The sequence below is a fragment of the Pleurodeles waltl genome, chromosome 8 (assembly GCF_031143425.1).
Source record: "Pleurodeles waltl isolate 20211129_DDA chromosome 8, aPleWal1.hap1.20221129, whole genome shotgun sequence".
In the NCBI taxonomy this organism is placed as follows: domain Eukaryota; kingdom Metazoa; phylum Chordata; class Amphibia; order Caudata; family Salamandridae; genus Pleurodeles; species Pleurodeles waltl.
The window spans coordinates 676,428,690-676,446,794 of NC_090447.1; the positions used below are offsets into that span (position 1 = coordinate 676,428,690).

General features: G+C 47.3%; 1 protein-coding gene across 3 annotated transcripts in view; it reads right to left on the minus strand.

Moving 5' to 3' along the window:
- Positions 1-18,105, minus strand: part of ZBTB11 (zinc finger and BTB domain containing 11) — a 1,413,389-nt gene that overhangs the window by 1,352,824 nt on the left and 42,460 nt on the right. The gene's annotated exons all lie outside the window — the stretch shown is intronic.

Below are 18,105 nucleotides of genomic sequence, written 5' to 3' on the forward strand. Positions count from 1 at the left end.
CAAATAACCACTTAAATAGGTCTCCAAGGAGCAAAGGTGGAGTGCATAGCATTTGAGATTTTAGCAGTCAATACCTTGCTGTGCAGGTTAGGGTCTTTCCTCTGCATGTTCTTCCTTGGATTTAACCTTCCTTAATTTTATGTATATTTACAGTATGTATCAAAGCACAGAAGTATTTCTACAAAAACTACTGTATGCAGTTCACGAAAGGTATACAGAGTTAAGGTCGGTTTGAGTGGTTACAAATGGCTGTGTGGTTTAAGCCTTGTAGACGTGTTTGTACTGAGGGCACACAAGTACACACCCATATTTATGATATGTGTACTATACGTATTACAAACATAAAAGAGGGCCAAGGGAGATTTTAAGCCCCGTGGTGTTCTCTCCCTGACGTGAAATCAGAAACACAATGAAAATACCTGAGCCTGAAAAACTAAGGGGGAAACATGAAGATCCTAGAAAGGAACACCCTCAGGGGTGGGTAAAATCTCCCGCAAACCCCCGGAGCATTCAATTTTGCATAATTTTTAACCCTAACCCCGACAGACAATAATAAAGGCTAACCTCTGTTATGGAGCTTGTTTTATTTCACTTTTTGTTCCCTCTGTTACAATCCAGTAATTTTACCTTGCATCAGCTACCCAGACTACTCACAAAGGAGGGCATTAAAAACAGCTACTACTAATGTATTTATGAGTTGTAGCCCATACTGCAACTCTCTAGCCCAGTATGAGGAGAAACCCTATGATAAAGCATGCCATCACTGGTAGGGGAGGGTTTTCGTCCTAATTAGGAAATATCCTCTTACATCTGAGGTTTCACACAGAGGGCCTCATTTTAACCCTGGCAGTCACCGACCGCCAGGGTCAAAATGGCATTCGTACCGCCAACAGGCTGGTGGTACGAAATGCCACATTTTGACCACGGCATTACCGCCAAGGTCACACCGCCGGGAACGTCGGTTTACCGCCATGGCAGTCCCGGCGGTCGCAATCCGCCAGGGCAGCGCTGCTTGCAGCGCTGCCCTGGGGATTTTGACACCCCTTACCGCCAGCCTGTCCATCGCGGTAGACACTGCCATGGAAAGGCTGGTGGTAAGGGGACTCGCGGGCCCCTGGGGGCCACTGCACTGCCCATGCACTTGGCCGGCTGCAATGTTACGGCCCACATCCCCGCTGGGCCGGCGGGCGGAAACTCTGTTTCTGCCTGCCAGCCCAGCGGGGATGTTGAAATGCGGCTGGCAGGTTTGCGGCCGCATAGGCGACCGTTTGGCGGTTCAACCGAGGGCGCCCGCCAAGGTTGAATTGAGGGCCAGAGTCCTTAGTTTTTCCAGACCTGGGTTTTTCATTGTGTTTCTTAGTATAAATAGTATACATTATGCCATACTTTTCAAATGGTCAGCAATTTTTCCATACTTCCCAACCGGATGATTACTCCTTGTGGGAATTGTGGACGTTGTGAATAGGCTGAATGAGCAATAAGCTTTAGTAACCATTCTATGCCAATTTTAGTAATATTTATTAAGTTTCTCTCATATGTTTAACTGCTGTCTGATACAATTTTGTGACTGGGCTATACAATTACATATCATTCTAATATACAAATTACTCCTTAACCCCTCCTCCGGATACCCTTGCCATGCATGCAAGGGTTTTTTGTTTTTAACCAAGAATCAAGCTGCAAGCAATAGACTTGGGGGCAGAGGATTAAGATGAACTTTGCAGGTATAGGAAACATTATTTAAAGCAAAATTATTATGGGAAGCAGAAAGCCAGAATAAGACATGCTGCGGATGTTTCGAGCACAGCGTAGAGAGAACTTTGATTTTATTAAGGACAAGGCTAATATTTATGAACATCTTTATTTGTGTAATTCCTCAGCAGCAAACCTCACAAAGAAGCTACTATAAATACAGAAATTGGATTATTAACTGGGGTGGATCTCTACCCACCTAAAGAAATAATCACAACCCTTGTCAGGGTGAACCCTTAGTTACTAAATTAACCTCAGCTCGACCCCCTGGTAGCTACGACACAGACCAGACAGGCTTAACATACGGTAATGTTTAAAGTATTTATGCAGTAACAAAACAGTAATAAAGTTGAAATGCAATACAATAAAAAACACAATTAGAAAAATAGAGTAACATTAAATAACTAGAAGAAAAATACAGTAAAATTTATTAACAAAATGACAAAAAAACTAATAAGAGAAACCAGAGATATAAATATTTAAAGTTTTAAGTAAGAACATCTCAAATAAACTTGAAGTCCCAATGATAGTCCGTGGTCACAGTGGACCGGAACATAAGTGTAATTTGATGCCTATCATAATGGAGTACGGGTTTGCTGCCCCAACCAAGCTCGTCCTGGTCAAAGATTTTACCTATGTCTTAAGCCCTAATCCACCACAGGAGTACACTTCTTAAGTCGTCCCAAAAGCTCAGGGGAGGCACTTAGAGACTCACAGGGTGTCAGAGAGAGGACAAACAGCAGGGTCCAGTCCAGGTCCAGTTGCCACTGATCCGCTGGGGCGCTGCAGAAAAGGCTTATTGTAGCTGTTTTTATAACCCTGTAGCTTGAACAGGAGGTCAGCCTCATGACCCTTGTAATTCACTGTTCACTTTTTTCTCCTGGGTGCAAGAGAACAAGTACAGTCCCCTCAGGGATCTTCTCAGATCAGAGACAGCAGCATTAGGCCTCTTCAGAACCCTCATGGTACAGAGGAAGATCAGAAGTCAGTGCCTCAAGATGTCAGATTTATGTATGGCTTCAGCAAGAAGGTGGGAATGACTCCTGGGCATGCCCCACGTACTGGGGTAAAAGTTCCCCGGACTAACCCTATCCACTTTTGGCATTTTCAAGATGGCAGAAGTCTTTGGCAAACACTAAAATCAAGGCTGGGGCAGTCACCCAGAGACAGAAATCTGGTAGAACAGTGGTTCCCAACCTGGTCCCCGAAGCCTCCTCAGGTGGTCTGTGACTGCTTAGAAAATTAATTATTAACAGATTAATAAAGTGTATAGAAATGAAGTGGCTAAATGTACAGTTAAAACATTTAAAACTTACTGTAGACTTCAAAGAATTTGAAATTGGAGGTTAAAATTAAATTAGTATCCTCAGATTGATTTGTGGGAGGAGTGTAGGTGCATCAAACAGTATACAGCATGGACGATGTGTGGCTTCAATTGAATTTAGAAAAAATCCAACGTTCCTATTAAATTTTTTATTTTTTATTTGTTTGAAAATTAAATAAAATGTTATTTGTGTATATGTTTTGTTGGAATGCTTGCTTCTGTATTTTTGTGTATTGTTTTGCAGTTCAAATCATCGACAATATTTAAGCCTGGGTCCCCGGCTTCCAGTAATTACTCAGTAGGGGGGTCCCTGGATTCCAATATTGAATCATTGATTCAATATTGGTCCCCAGGTTCCAGTAATGATAAAGTGGGGGTCCAAAGAAGTTGATTGTCTTGGAACCACTGTAGTAGAACAAAGCTGTTTTTTCTGGCAACCAGTTAGTGGATTCACAATAATTGTTTTGGCATCCTATTTAACTTTCTTTCAAGTATGACCGCAGTGTTATATGCAAAAACCCCAGCAGTAGAAGTCTGGTGGGACAAAGGAAGTGCCCTGCCGAGGTGTCAACTAATATTTGCCTGTGACAGGGGAAGTCTCTTTGAAGTTAATCAAGTTCATGGGTCCAACCAAACTGTCGAGGGAACCATATCCTCCTAAACCCAGGCCTTTGTTTTGTGCCCTGGGAGCAGTTTTCAGACTTCCTCAAATGCTAATTACTGGCTGGTAGAAGTGGGAGAGCAGACTGAAATTTACCGTTCTGAAAATTCAGGCAGAAAAAAGGTAACTTTTCATTAATTACTTTTCCACAATATTTATTTTAAAAAAACACTTTGCCATTGAATTGGATCTTCAATAACTATTAACAATTAAAAATAATTGTTTATTTTTCTAGCTAGACTCATTCTTGAGCTATAGTATCAGAAGTTGTTTAATCAGTAGTCTGTTTTTTTTAAATAGGACAGTTAGGTCTGACAGTGAAAAAGAGCTGTTGGTTGCTAAACACTGTAAAGACGTGTCAACATTAAATTTCTACACATCCAGGGGACGGGATCTGGATGGCGGGCGCATATTTTTAGGTTCCTACTGTAGCCACACCCGTATTACTTTCTGAGGTTGCTGGTGTACGAAGTTCTGGGAGAGGTCAATGCAGCCTACCAGTTGGTAGCAATCCTTTAATGATTTTGGGGACAAGGGAGGCCAAAAGATGACGCCGGTAAAGGATGCACTGCCTCTAAGATAGCAGATTGGGGTCCCCCTGCCTGCGCCGCCATGAGCACTGAGGCCTGACTGCACCTCCCTGTTCCCTGTGAATGATCTGACTGAGATGCAGCAGCGGTTACCTTTACCCCATGGTGCTTGCTCAGCCGCAATGAACCATATTGTGCTGAGGCGGAGGCTGGAGCTCCTCTGGGACCCGCGATCCATGCAGAGTGCAAGGCGAGGAGGCCAGGTTACCGGGCATGGTTGTGGCCAGTGATTAGCCCCACTGAATCTGCTTCCCCTCTCTCAAGGGACTAATGCAAGCTTCCAGTGGTCGCAGGTAAGCATGGCGATGCGTTGTGACTGGTGACCAACAGGCCACTTCCTGATCGACCCGGGCCCGGCTTGGTTTCTTGTGCAGCTCGGCTCCTGCTGACTCTGGGCAAGGGATTGTGGATGGGTACACAATCTGCACTAGGTGCCTCCTCTCCAGAGAGTCTCTTTTTGGTAACCCAAGTTGTCTACTGCACACGCTTCTAACCCCAAAGGGGCGTCCATCACAGACTATATCTTGGACTCCAAGTTGCAGGGCCCTCTATCCGCTGCTAGGCACAGGTGGTATTCCACTGTGAATCAAGGGTGGGACTGAGACCACACTGTGTGTCTGCCAAAGACAGTGCCTGGATGCAAGGACTGTGCAGGTTGCACCGGCCCGTGCACCCCCCCCCCCTTTTCCCACGTTTAAACGCAGATTGGGCCCAGCTGGGGCCTCTGGGGAAAACGACACTCGGGAAAGTGCTTTTGGGATGATTGTTGGCGAGGCGCTCGCATATTAGGACCGTGTTAACTTGGTGGCAGGAATGGGACCAACCAGTCATCGCTGGGTGGACAAAGTGAGCTTGTGAGGCGGTGGCCTGGCCCATGCTAGAAGTGAGTACCTCTACTCTAGTCCCTGCTCTCTAACCCACTGCCAGCTGCATAAGAGATATCTGGATCGTGAGGCTGACCTCTGTCTTGTGAACTGAGATCCTGGTGGTCTGTATGCTCCTCTTGGGACCTTGTGGTTATTGATATTCTACGCTCCTAGGACTGAGAGTTAGTGCTGACTACTTGTGCTGCCCAAGATACCTCTTGGTCGGCCCCTGCCGTCTCTGGTCCCAATCTGACAACTTTGTGTGGCAAATGCTGTCTCCCCCATGGGCCACCACATCACTGCTGTGCATCTGGTATATTACATACATATAACTCAGCATTGTTGGAACACCACTGGCTGTGAGAAGGGCCAAATGATCTAAGATATAATGGACAAATACAAAGCTCCTTTTAGGGTGGGGTAAGGGGGGGGCAGGGAACAGTTCTGAGGCACCAGCAAATGAAGACTACACATCCATCATCCTACAAGCCATCCATGATTCTAAAACACTACTGGAAATAAAAATATGGGAGGTGGGAGCAGAGGTGACCCTACTTCACCAAGACCTCTGCCAAACAGTTGAAAGTCTTGGAGGAAGAGGTGAGGATTTCAGTTCTGGAGGATACTGTTAAAAAACCCTCCTCAGAGGTAACTTGATTGTCCTGCTGCATGAAAAGCTGACCGTACCATACCAAAGATGCTGAAAATAGGGACCGCCGTAATAATCTTCGCCGCTTTACTGCCTTTCTTGAGGAATCCAAGGGCCACTCTCCTGAAGGCTTCCTGGAACAATGGATCCGGTCTTGGCTGGAGCCCGCAAACCTTTCCTCCTGCTTTGTCACTGAACTGGCACATTGCGCTCTCGCCCAGAAACTCCCTCCTGGGGCCCCACCCAGGCCATTAATAGCCCGCGCCCTGAATTACAGAGACTGGGATGCAGTTCTTAGGGGTGCTCATTTAGCAAAAAGATCAATTGTTTCAGGCGGGCTCATATTGATTTTTCCAGACTACACTCACATGGTACAAACCTTTGACTAGGTTAAAGCTAAGCTGCAGGCCATGCATGCTCTTCTATCCTGCTAAATTGCAAGTGATCCATCAATCCAAGACCGTATTCTTTGAATCTCCGAAGGAGGTCTGGTAATGGATGAAGGAACAATGCTCATTTGCCCCCAACCCCGCTTCCATGGGGCTCTTCGGACTCAACTCGGGTGGCTGACAGGGGCCCGGAGAAGCCGAGGGGCAAGCACCAGCATGCGTATCTGGAAGCGGACGCCACCACAGATACTAAGGGATAGAGGGGACATCAGACAGCAGACACTGCGCTGCAGCTCAGATGGGCCCGGAACCATCCACATACATGCACTCTGGATGACTAAACACACAGCAAGTTAGATACTTTTAACATGCTGGCACCATTGTATCCTGCAATGATAAGGTGATTGTGGTTTTGGGAGGGGCACGTCTGCATCTTCTTGGTCTGCCCGGGTACATATCCCCCTCATCAATTCATAGTTAGTTCTAAGCTTCATTTTGGGAAGGGCGACAGATGCTTTTCAGGGTGGGAAGTATACGAAGAGGGAGTATTGTTTTGCATGCTCCTTTTCAGTTTAAAATGCTCTGCTTTGTTTTGCAGCCATTATGCAGTCCCCATGATTTTTTGGCCTCTCAGTTGAGGCCCCAGATTGTGACCCTCTAGCAATGTACACTTGTTGGTCTTACCCTTGGGGCAACACAGAAACTAAATATGTTTGCTCCACAATGATTTTGCCACCTCCACCATGCCTCAGTCCTTAACATTCATGACACGGAACGTTAATGATCTACTGGCCCATATGAAATGAGGGGCGGTGTTTCAGTTCATACAGCAACATGCCCTGGGAATAAGGTTATTACAATAAAGCCATTTACAAGATCAAAACTGTTAGTTTCTCGCCAGCAAGGGATGTGACAGGATATTCCATGCGGGCACGTCAGGGGATACCGAGGGGTGGCTTTCCTTTTACAAGAATCTCTGCCACTCGCCGTCACTAGGATTACATGTGACACCCACGGTCGATACATAATAATGGAGGGCATGAAAGAAGGTATCACATATAAAATTTTGAACGTCTATGTCCCACCAGCATTACATCATTCCACGCTGAAGGTGATTAGTGAGTTGGCTGCAGCACTCCTCAGAGGGTAACTATACTGGAGGGGATTTTAATGACATCATGGGGTGCAAGGATGAATTCGGATCATGAGAGGGCGCTCAGAGATGCAGTTGAGGCTTGGAGGACTAGGTACGGGGACTCAGACCTAGTAACGCGTATGACAGCCAGAGGCCCTAAACTATACCCACACGTTCACCACCACTGGGTCTCTGTACCGCACTGCCTACTTTTTTTTTAACCTGCTAACAACCATCTTCGTAGCACAGATTTTGCCCCTCAGGATATCAGACCACATCCCAGTCCTGATTCGCTTTGACACACTGTCTAGCGGTGATCGCCCCTTGTGGCGCCTCAATGCTTGGTTTCTCCAAGATTAGAAATTTATAGAGTTCTTGACTTGAATTTAAAACCTTTTTCGGGCTGAATGAAGGCTCTGTAGATTCGGCTGCACCTTATGGGAGACAGGCAAGGCTTTCATAAGGGGAGTGACTCGCATATAACTGACTTTGAGACCTCAATACTGACTAGAGAGCGCAGATGCCCAGGGGCACACACAGATTCGGAGAAGTGTCAACTAGAACTTGACAGATCATCACTATGCCAGCTTAGTATGGATGAAGCCTGTAAGTGTTGAATGGCTTAAACACATCAGTTGTACAAGCAGGGTTGCAAATCAAGCAAATTCCTACTCTGGGTCACCATGTGCCAGTCAGAGTCCCAGGTTGTCCCCTATGTACAAGATGAGTGTCTGGGAGGTGGAATGAGGATTCTGAAGAGATTGTATCAGTATTTGCCCAATACCATGAGAACCTGTAAACTACAATGGCGTGACCGGCCTGTGAGTCACAGTCTCCTCTGGAGACAGAACTCCCCCTGCCACGCCTAAGATAGAATTTGTCTAGAATGAGACATCGCGGTGGAAGAGGTAGGGGACGCTCTGACAGATTTAAATCCTGGTAAACCACCAGGACCTGATGGATACCCAGTGGAGTTACATCACAAACTCTAACCAGATATCGTTCCACCCTTGCTTAAGCTATACACTGAAGCAACTGACAAAAGCAGTTTTCCTACAGTTGTGGTCTTCCCCAATCCTGGCAGCCCACAGTTGGCATGTGCCTCCTTTCAATCAATCCCCCCTTATTAATAGTGAAGTTGAGTTATACACCAAACTCTTCGTCAATCGACTAATGACTGTTTTTGTCCACCAAGGCCAACAAGGGTTAATCCCCCGCTGGCAAACGAGGCACTGTATTTGTCAAGGGCATGTGGCCCTGTCCCGCATAAAGCCCTTTGGGGGCACGGTGGCCCTCCTCGTAATTGACTTCGAAATAGCATTCGAAACTGGTGACTGGTCCTATCTTGAGGAAACCCTGGTCAAGATGGGCTTTAGATCTTGGTCCGCCGCGTACATTAGGGTCTTTTATGCTGGCCCACTGTGAGACGCTGGCCTGGTTTGTAGTGGGTACCATAGGTACTTACACCTTATACCAGGTCCAGTGATCCACCTTAGTGAAATGTAGGCAGTGTCTAGCAGCTTAGGCTGTCTAGGGGTAGCTGTGGCAGAGCAGCCAAGGCTGAACTAGGAGCTCCCATTCCACCCTACAGAACCCTCTAACATTCTACACTCCACATTCCACAATACCCAACTATAATAGCTGGATTCTGCGAACAAGCCTTGGTTCATGCAAGTACGCATTTTGTGTCAACGAGGCGCTGCCCGGGCACTGGAGGGGCTGAGGAGACAGAGGGGGCACTCAGCACTTTAGAGAGCCCACAGAAGACCAGGCAGCACCCAAAGTATGGTCCTCACAGCACTACACAGAGATCCCACGCCCCCAGAGAACAACTCAGGGACCTGAGCTACACTGTGCACGAATAACTTTTAGAAGTGGAGCACAGAAGCCCTAGGGAATGCAGAGGAGTCCTGGTGGAGTCTTGCAAACCGAATCTGAGGAAGCACCCAGAGGAGAGACCCTTAATAGCCCTGAGAGGGGGGATTAGTTAGCTACCCAAGTATGCACCTATCAGGAGGGGTCTCTGACGTCACCTGCTGGCACTGACCACTCAGATGCTCTCAGCAGGTTCCCACACCTTGGAATCCAAAATGGCTAACACCAGGGACACTCTGGAGGAGCTCTGGGCACCAGCCCTGGGGTGGTGATGGACAGGGGAGTGGTCACTTCCCTTTTCTTTGTCCAGTTTCACGACAGAGCAGGGACTGGGGTCCCTGAACCGGTCTAGACTGGATTATGCAAGGAGGGTGCCATCTGTGCTCTTCAAAACATTTCTGGAGGCTCTGGGAGGATACCCATCCCATGCATGTAACATCATTTTCCAAAGTGAGATGGTGTAACACCCCTCTTCTAAAGGAAATGCATTGCTCTGCCTTCCTGGCAGCAGCTGGAGCTGCAGTGGAAACATCAGAGAGCTGATTTAGCAGTACTGGGGGGTCCATGGTGGAGCCCTCAGGGTGCATGGAATATGCCCCCCCAATATCAGAATCAGATTGGGGGTACAATTTCTCAATCCAAGATACCTTACATGGCCATATTCAGGGTTACCATTGTGAAGCTACATAGATGTATTGACCTATATGTAGTGTGCACTTATAATGGCATCACTGCACTCATGCAGTCTGAGGATTGGTACTGGACAACGTGGGGGCACCTCTGCTAGTACAGGGGTACCCTCACACACAGTAACTTTGCACCTAGCCTTCATTAACTGAAGGTTAGACATATAGGCGACTTATAAGTTACCTGGTGCAGTGAAAATGGCTGTGAGGTAGTGTTTACACTATTTCACTCAGGCTGCAATGACAGTCCTAAAGTAGTTTTTGTATGAGCTCCTTATGGGTGGCAAAAGAAATGCTGCAGCCCATAAGGATCACCTGGAACCCCAATGCCCTGGGTAGCTCGGTACCATATAGTAGGGACTTATAAAGGGGTTCCAGTATGCCAATTTAGAGTGAAATATGGGGTCACTAGACTATAGTGACAAATTTAGAAACAGAGAGAGCATGAGTACTGGAGTTCAGATTAGCAGGACTCCAGTGACACAGTCAAGCATACTGACAAAACAGTAAAACATACTGACATATAGGCCACAATCAATGAGCAGGATCCCAGTGAGACAGTAAAAACACACTGACAAGTAAGCAGAAATTGGAGATAACATGCCAAGAAATGTGTACTTTCCTACATAACATCGCCATAGTTCTTAATGAACCTTCTGTAATGCCCAGTGAGGCCAGTGAGGCCCCGCTTTGACCTGGGTCTGAGTGGTAGGGGGAGCCCAGTCTAAAATAGTCTGGATCTTCCCCTGTAGTGGTTCAATCTGTTCCCCACCAACTAGGTGTCCCAGATAAACCACTTTTCCCTGCCCTATCTGGCATTTTGAAACCTTGATAGTGAGGCCTGCCTTTAGCAGGGCCTCCAAAACTTTCCACAGGTGGGCCATCACAGGTGGAGCTAAATACAGCAATATCTTCTAGATATGCTGCACTGAATGCTTCCAGACCTTGGAGGACTGTATTCACCAACCTTTGGAAAGGGTAGGTGCATGTTTCATTCAGATCAAAGGGCATAACGGTAATTGGTAAAGCCCTCCAATGGTTGAAAATGCAGTTTTTGGTTTAGCATCTTCTGATAATTTGATCTGCCAATACCCTGCAGTCAAATCAAAAGTGCTCAGATACTTGCCAGATGCCAGTGTTTCTATAAGCTCATCTGCCCTGGGTATAGGGTGAGCATCTGTTTTTGTACCTATATTGAGCCCGTATACGCAAAATCTCATTTCCCTTTTTCCATTTTGACTATGAGGCTTGGGGATAAGCATCACTGGGATGGCCCAGGGGCTGTCTGAGTCCTCAATTACTCCTAGGTCCAACATCTTTTGAACCTCAGATTTAATACCGTCTGAGACATGGTCAGGCTGCCTATAAATCTTACATTTGACAGGCACACTGTCTCCAGTATCAATAGTATGCTCACACCAAGTAGTCTTACCAGGTGTAAGTGAAAAGAGTTCAGAGAATTGGCCTAGGAGGTTCTTGCAGTCCTCCTTATGCTCTGCTTAAAGGCAGTCTGCAAGGACAACCCCTTCCACTGAGCCACCAACTGCAGTGTTGGAGAAGAGGTCAGGGAGAGGGTCACTCTCTTCTTCCTGTCCTTCATCAGTGGCCATGAGTAGGGTCAAATCTGCCCTATCATACTAGGGTTTAAGGTGGTTGACATGAAGTACCTGAGGGGACTTCTTGGTGTGCCAAGGTCTACCAGAAAGGTGACCTCATCCTTCTTTTCCACAATGAGATGTGGTCCACTCCGTTTGTCCTGGAGTGCTCTCGGTGCCACAGGCTCCAAAACCCACACCTTTTGACCTGGGTGGTACTCAGTCAGGACAGCCTTCTGGTTAATGCCATTGCTTTTGGAGCTTTTGGCCAGCCTAGCAGTTTCTAGTGGCCTTTTCATGTACTTCGCCATTCTTGATCTTAGACGAAGTACATAATCCACAATGTTTTGGTTAGGTAGCTTCAACAGTTGCTCCCACCCTTCTTTGACAAGTGCAAGTCAACCCCTAACAGGGTGACCAAAAAGGAGCTTAAAGGGGCTGTATCCCACTCCCTTCTGGGGTACCTCCCTGTAGGCAAAAAGGAGGCATGGCAGGAGGACATGCCATCTCCTCCTGAGTTTTTCAGAGTCCCATGATCATGCCTTTGAGAGGTTTGTTAAATCTCTCAACCAGTCTATTTGTTTGTGGATGATAGGGTGTGGTGAATTTATAGATTACACCACATTTCTTTTAAGTATGCAAACATGAAATTACTACCCCTGTCTGATGCCACCTCTTTAGGAAAACCCACCCTGGAAAATATTCCCAGGAGGGCATTTGAATTGCAGGATCTGTGGTGGTCCTTAAGGGTACGGCTTCTGGATATCTTGTGGCATAGTCCGCTACCACTAAGACAAATCTGTTTCCAGAAGCAGCTGGAGGGTCAAGGGGGCCAACTAGGATTAAGGATTACGTCAACTGGGATTAAGGGGGCTTTTGGGGGTGCAAACAGTTTTGCCACTGGCCTGGCAAGTGACACAAGAGCGAAAACACTTTTATGTCCTCTGACATTTGAGGCTAGTGAAAGTGAGGGACCAGTCTGTCCCAAGTCTTACTTTGCCCCAGATGTCCAACCAGGGGAATATCATGTGCAAGAGTTAGGAGGAATTACCTATACTGCAAGAGAATGCCCATTCTCCTGGTAGCACCAGGTTTTGGGTCCCTTCCCTCAGTATAAAGGAGATTTTTCTCCCAGTAAACTCTGTGTGTCACTGATATCCCCAGCTTCTTGCTTGACAGCTTGCTGTCTTAGACCCTCTAGTGTGGGACAGGTCTGCTGTGCCACACTCAGTGCCTCCCTGGCAGGCCCCCTGCACCCAAGAGCTCAGCTGTGTCAGCCTGAAGCTCATTTGGTGTAGGTTCTACACAAGGAGTTGACTCCTCCTCATCAAAAGGGGAATCTTCTGGAGAGGGAGGGATAGAGGACAAGGGTTTGCCCTTTCTACGCCTAGTTTTTGGGAGCACTTGGTCCATTGTTCCAGGATCCAAGTTACCCTGTCCTTTTTGCTTCTTGGCCTGAGCCCTGGTAAGAACAAAGATGTGCCCTGGAATGGTCAGGATGACTGCATGAGCCTCCAACTCCACTTCAGCCCAAGCTGAAGTTTCCAAATCATTGCCTAGGAGACACTCTACAGGTAAGTCAGTGGATACCATAAGCTTTGGACCAGTAACCCCTCCCCCAGTTGAGATTCACAACAACCATGGTGTGGCTAACAGTGTTGTTATGGGCGTCAGTAACTTGGTACTGATGACCAAGTAGGTATTTCTCCAGGACAACCAGTTTTTCCATCACCATAGTGACACTGGCACCTGTGTCCCTGTAGGCCTCAACCTCAACACCATTTATTAGGGGTAGTTGCTTGTACTTATCCATATTAAGAGGACAACCAACAAAGGTGGCAAGGTCAATGCCACCATCAGAGACTAAAACAGCATCAGTGGTCTCCCTAACTCGACCACTCCCCACATTACCAAAAGTGAGACCAGCTACACACTTAGATTGACTATTTGTAGAGTTCTTCCCAACACCACTGCTTTTACTAGGGACACTTGTGGAAGCAGTGGGGGTTGTGGTAGTGGGAGTTTTGGTGCTCCTCTTGGGACAAGTGGGATCACTTGCCCAATGGTCTTTAATTTTACATAGGTAACACAGTGGCTTTTTCTGATATTTGGAAGAGGATTTGGACCCACTACTCCCAGAGGATTTTTGTGGGCCTGATGAGACTCTGACTTTTTATATTTGTCCCCACCCTTTTCATGGGACTTACCATCCTTCTTGTTGTCCTTGTCACCCCCTGTTTGAGCTTTTCTGCTCACCCTTGTTCTCACCCATTTGTCTGCCTTCGTACCTAATTCTTGGTGAGCGGTCAGATCTTAGTCCACAAGATACTGGTGTAACTCAGCCACATAAGTGTTAAGAATATGCCCTATCAGGATTAGATTGTATAGACCCTCACAATCATACACCTTGCTGCCATTCAACCAACCTTCTAAGGCCTTCACTGAACAGTCCACAAAGTCTATCCAATCTTGTGAAGACACTTTTCTGGTTTCTCTAAACTTAATTCTGTATTGTTCAGTGGTTAAGCATTTAATTATTTGAATCATCTTCTCTGTTAGAAAGGAGGAGCCTATCTCAACCCTTGCCAGAGAAGGACAACCACAGAATAGCAGCCCACTGTACCTGAGGGACCCTCTGAACTTTACAGACCCTGTCAAGTGCAGCAAACCACTTGAAGAGGTCAACCCCCTCCTTGTAAGGGGAAACAATCTTCTAGAATCAAGTTTCTAGAATCAAATGTGTTCTCCCTAACCCATAGCTTCTGAAACCGCTGTTGCTGCTGATACCATGGGGAACTAACCCCAACCCCTATCTTTCCCTTTCCACAGCTAGGTATTCCCTATCTAAGGCCAACTGTTGCTATTGCAGCCTCAGTCTGGCCTTCTCCAACCTCAGCTTTCTGAGTTTGCTTATCTAGGGTGTTGCCCTCAGGGTTGGATGTGTTTGACACTTCTGAGACTGAAGTGACATGGGAGTGAGCAGAGGTTGATCTTTCCCTAACTTGTGTAACCCTAGCTATTGGCCTCTAGGTGTGAAGGGGGCCCCTTCCGGAGTGTGACCCCTTCCCACTGCCAGTTACACAAGGCTTGTTAGTGGAAAGATCTGTGGAAGGACCCTCCCCTGGATCTCCAGGACCCTCTCCTGAAATGACCAGGTTACCATCTCCCTCCACCTCCTCTTCTACCTGGTGACCAGACTGTTCTTGGTCATCCCATAGAGTGTTCTTCCCAATCCCTAGGCTTCTCTCAAAGCAAAGCCCCCTCAAACTTTTAAAATGTAGGTTCTTATAAGTGGTTTTGATAACTCTAGGGGTGGCCTCAGAGGAAAACATAGTGATAGAAAAGTTACAGTAAAGTTGAGAAAAGGAAGAGACCCACTTTATCTAACATTTCAGAAGTTTTAGAGTGAAAGTGAGACTGCTAGGTATAATTATGTATAGCTGTAAGTGCGAGTATACCAGTGACGGAGTGATAAGGCAATTGCAAGTACTTATCCCACCGCTGCCACCAATGTAGGAGGCTGGCCTGGTTTGTAGTGGGTACGTAAGGTACTTACACCCTATACGAGGTCCAGTTATCCCTTATCAGTGAAATGCAGGCAGTGTCTAGGAGCCAGGCTGTCTAGTGTTAGCTGTAGACAGAGCAGCCAAGGCTGAACTAGGAGACATGCAAAGCTCTTGCAATACCACTCTACTCACACGTTACTTACACACAAGAAAGACAATACACAGTATTATCAAAAATAAAGGTACTTTATTTTAGTGACACAAGGCCAAAAATATCTTAGAGGCAATACTCCTTCTGGAGGTAAGTACTATACATAAGATATACTCTAGTAACCAAAATCAGGTAAGTAAACATTTGTAAAATAGTGCAAATAGTGAAAATCACCATAGGTTTCAATGGGCTTATGGGGAACACAAACCATATACTAAAATAGTGGAGTGTGAGTGTCTGTTTTCCACCTAGGCAAGAGTAGTGTATAGAGGGGCGCTAGGAGTGCAAGAAAACACCAAAGGTAAGTTAAGTACCCCACCCCAGAGCCCAGGAAAACAGGAGTAAAGTACAGCACATTTCCTCAGAAAACACTAGAAATCGGGATAAAGAATAATGCAAAGACTGCAAGACACCAACAATGGATTCCTGGACCTGAAGACCTGCGGAAAGAGGAGACCAAGTCCAGGATCAGCTGAAGAGTCCAGGAGTAACAGGAGCCCCTGCTAACCCGGATGAAGGTGCAGAAGTGGAATCTCCGGTTGGAAGAAAAAGTCGGAGATGCACCAAAGAAGACAGCTGCGGGTTCCTGCTTGGTGCAAGAGATGTCCCACGTCGGATGGATGGATGCAGGCTGGTTTTCGTTGTTAGATTCCGTCAACAAGCCTTGGCTCACGCAAAAGATGCGTTCGGTGGGAAAAGGCGCTACCTGGACCCAGGAGGGACCTGGGGGGCTCAACTCAGACTGAGGAGACAGAGGGGGCTCTCAGCACTTCAAAGAACCCTCAGAAGACAGGAAGCACCCACAGGAGTCCCAGGACACGGGAACAAAGGAGTTGCAAATTGCAGTCATCGCCGCACTATACAAAGGGATCCCACGCCGCCGGAGAACAACTGAGGGAGCTCAGAGTCGCAGGATAGAGTGCTGGGGGCCTGGGCTACGCTGTGCACGAAGGATTCCTTGGAGAAGCACAGAGAAGCCCTACGAGCTGCAAAACAGGGCGGTGCACAGGGGTACTGTCTGGCATGGGGAAGAAAGCTCTTACCTCCACCAAATTTGGACAGATGGACCTTTGGACAGTGAGGGTCAATTCCGTCCACCACCTGTGTTCCTGGATCCACGTTTGTCGTAAGCAGAGGGGACACAGAGTACCGATCATCGCTGCAGAAAGGTACCTGTAGAAGCAGAGAAGTGACTTCATCACTCCCCGGGAGATTCCTTCGGTTCTTCTGGTTCAGGATGAAGACAGGCAGTCATCGGAGCATGCACGACCTGGAAACTGTTGCAGTTGCTGGCAGGAACTGAAGTTACAGGGTTGCAGTAGCCTGCTTGGATACTTTGTTACAGTTGTAGAGTTCATGGAGCAGTTCTGCGGTCGATCCGACAGTAGAAGGTGAAGCAGAGATTGCAGAGGGTTCCTGCTGGAGTCTTGCAAAACCGAATCTGAGGGAAAACCCAGAGGAGAGACCCTAAATAACCATGAGAGGGGTATTGGTCACCTAACTAGGTAAGCACCTCTCAGGAGGGGGTCTCTGACTTCACCTGCTGGCACTGGCCACTCAGATGCTCCCAGAGCTCCCTGAACATACTGAAAACAAGACGACAGAACCCAGGGACACTCTGGAGGAGCTCTGGGCACCACCCCTGGGGTGGTGATGGACAGGGCAGTAGTCACTCCCCTTTCCTTAGTCCGGTTTCGCACCAGAACATGGATTGGGGGTCCCTGAACCGGTGTAGACTGGATTATGCAAGGAGGGTGCCATCTGTGCCCTTCAAAGCATTTCCAGAGGCTCTGGGAGGATATCCCTCTCATGCCTGTAATACCTATTTTCAAAGGGAGTGGGTGTAATACCCCTCTCCTAAAGGAAATGCATTGTTCTGCCTTCCTGGGATTGAACTGCTCAACCCCCAGGAGGGCAGAAGCCTGTCTGTGAGGTGGCAGCAGCTGGGGCTGCAGTGGAAACCTCAGAGAGCTGGTTTAGGAGTACTGGAGGTCCATGGTGGAGCCCCCAGGGTGCATGGAATCGGCCCCCCAATACTAGAATCAGATTGGGGGTTCAATTTCTCAATCCTAGACACCTTACATTGCCATATTTGGGGTTACTATTGTGAAGCTACATAGATGTATTGACCTATATGTAGTGCTCACTTATAATGGCATCCCCACACTCACTAAGTCAAGGAACTTGGTACTGGACAACGTGGGGGCACCTCTGCTAGTGCAGGGGTGCCCTCATACACAGTAACTTTGCACCTAGCCTTCAGTAACTGAAGGTTAGACATATAGGTGACTTCTAAGTGAACTGGTGCAGTGAAAATGGCTGTGAAACAGTGTGTACACTATTTCACTCAGGCTGCAATGGCAGTCCAGAAGAAGTGTTTGTATGAGCGCCTTATGGGTGGCAAAAGAAATGCTGCAGCCCATAAGGATCTCCTGGAACCCCAATGCCCTGGATACCTAGGTACCATAGACTAGGGACTTATAAGGGGGGTCCAGTATGCCAATTTGGAGTGAAATGGGGGTCAGTAAACTCTAGTCACTAATTTAGAAACAGAAAGAGCATGAGCACTGGAGTTCTGATTAGCAGGACTCCCGTGACACAGTCAAGTATACTGTCAAATCAGTAAAACATACTGACATACAGGCCACAAACTATGAACACTGGGGTCCTGACTAGCAGGATCCAAGTGAGACAGTAAAAACACACTGACAAACAGGCAGAAATTGGGGGCAACATGGCAAGAAACATGGTACTTTCCTACACCCGGGGAAGTGCACTTGAGCGACGTGTGACAGTGGTCTGGCAAAGGAAGACATAAGGCCATACTACTGGGCGACAACTCCTTCTTATTAAAGACTGGCTCCAT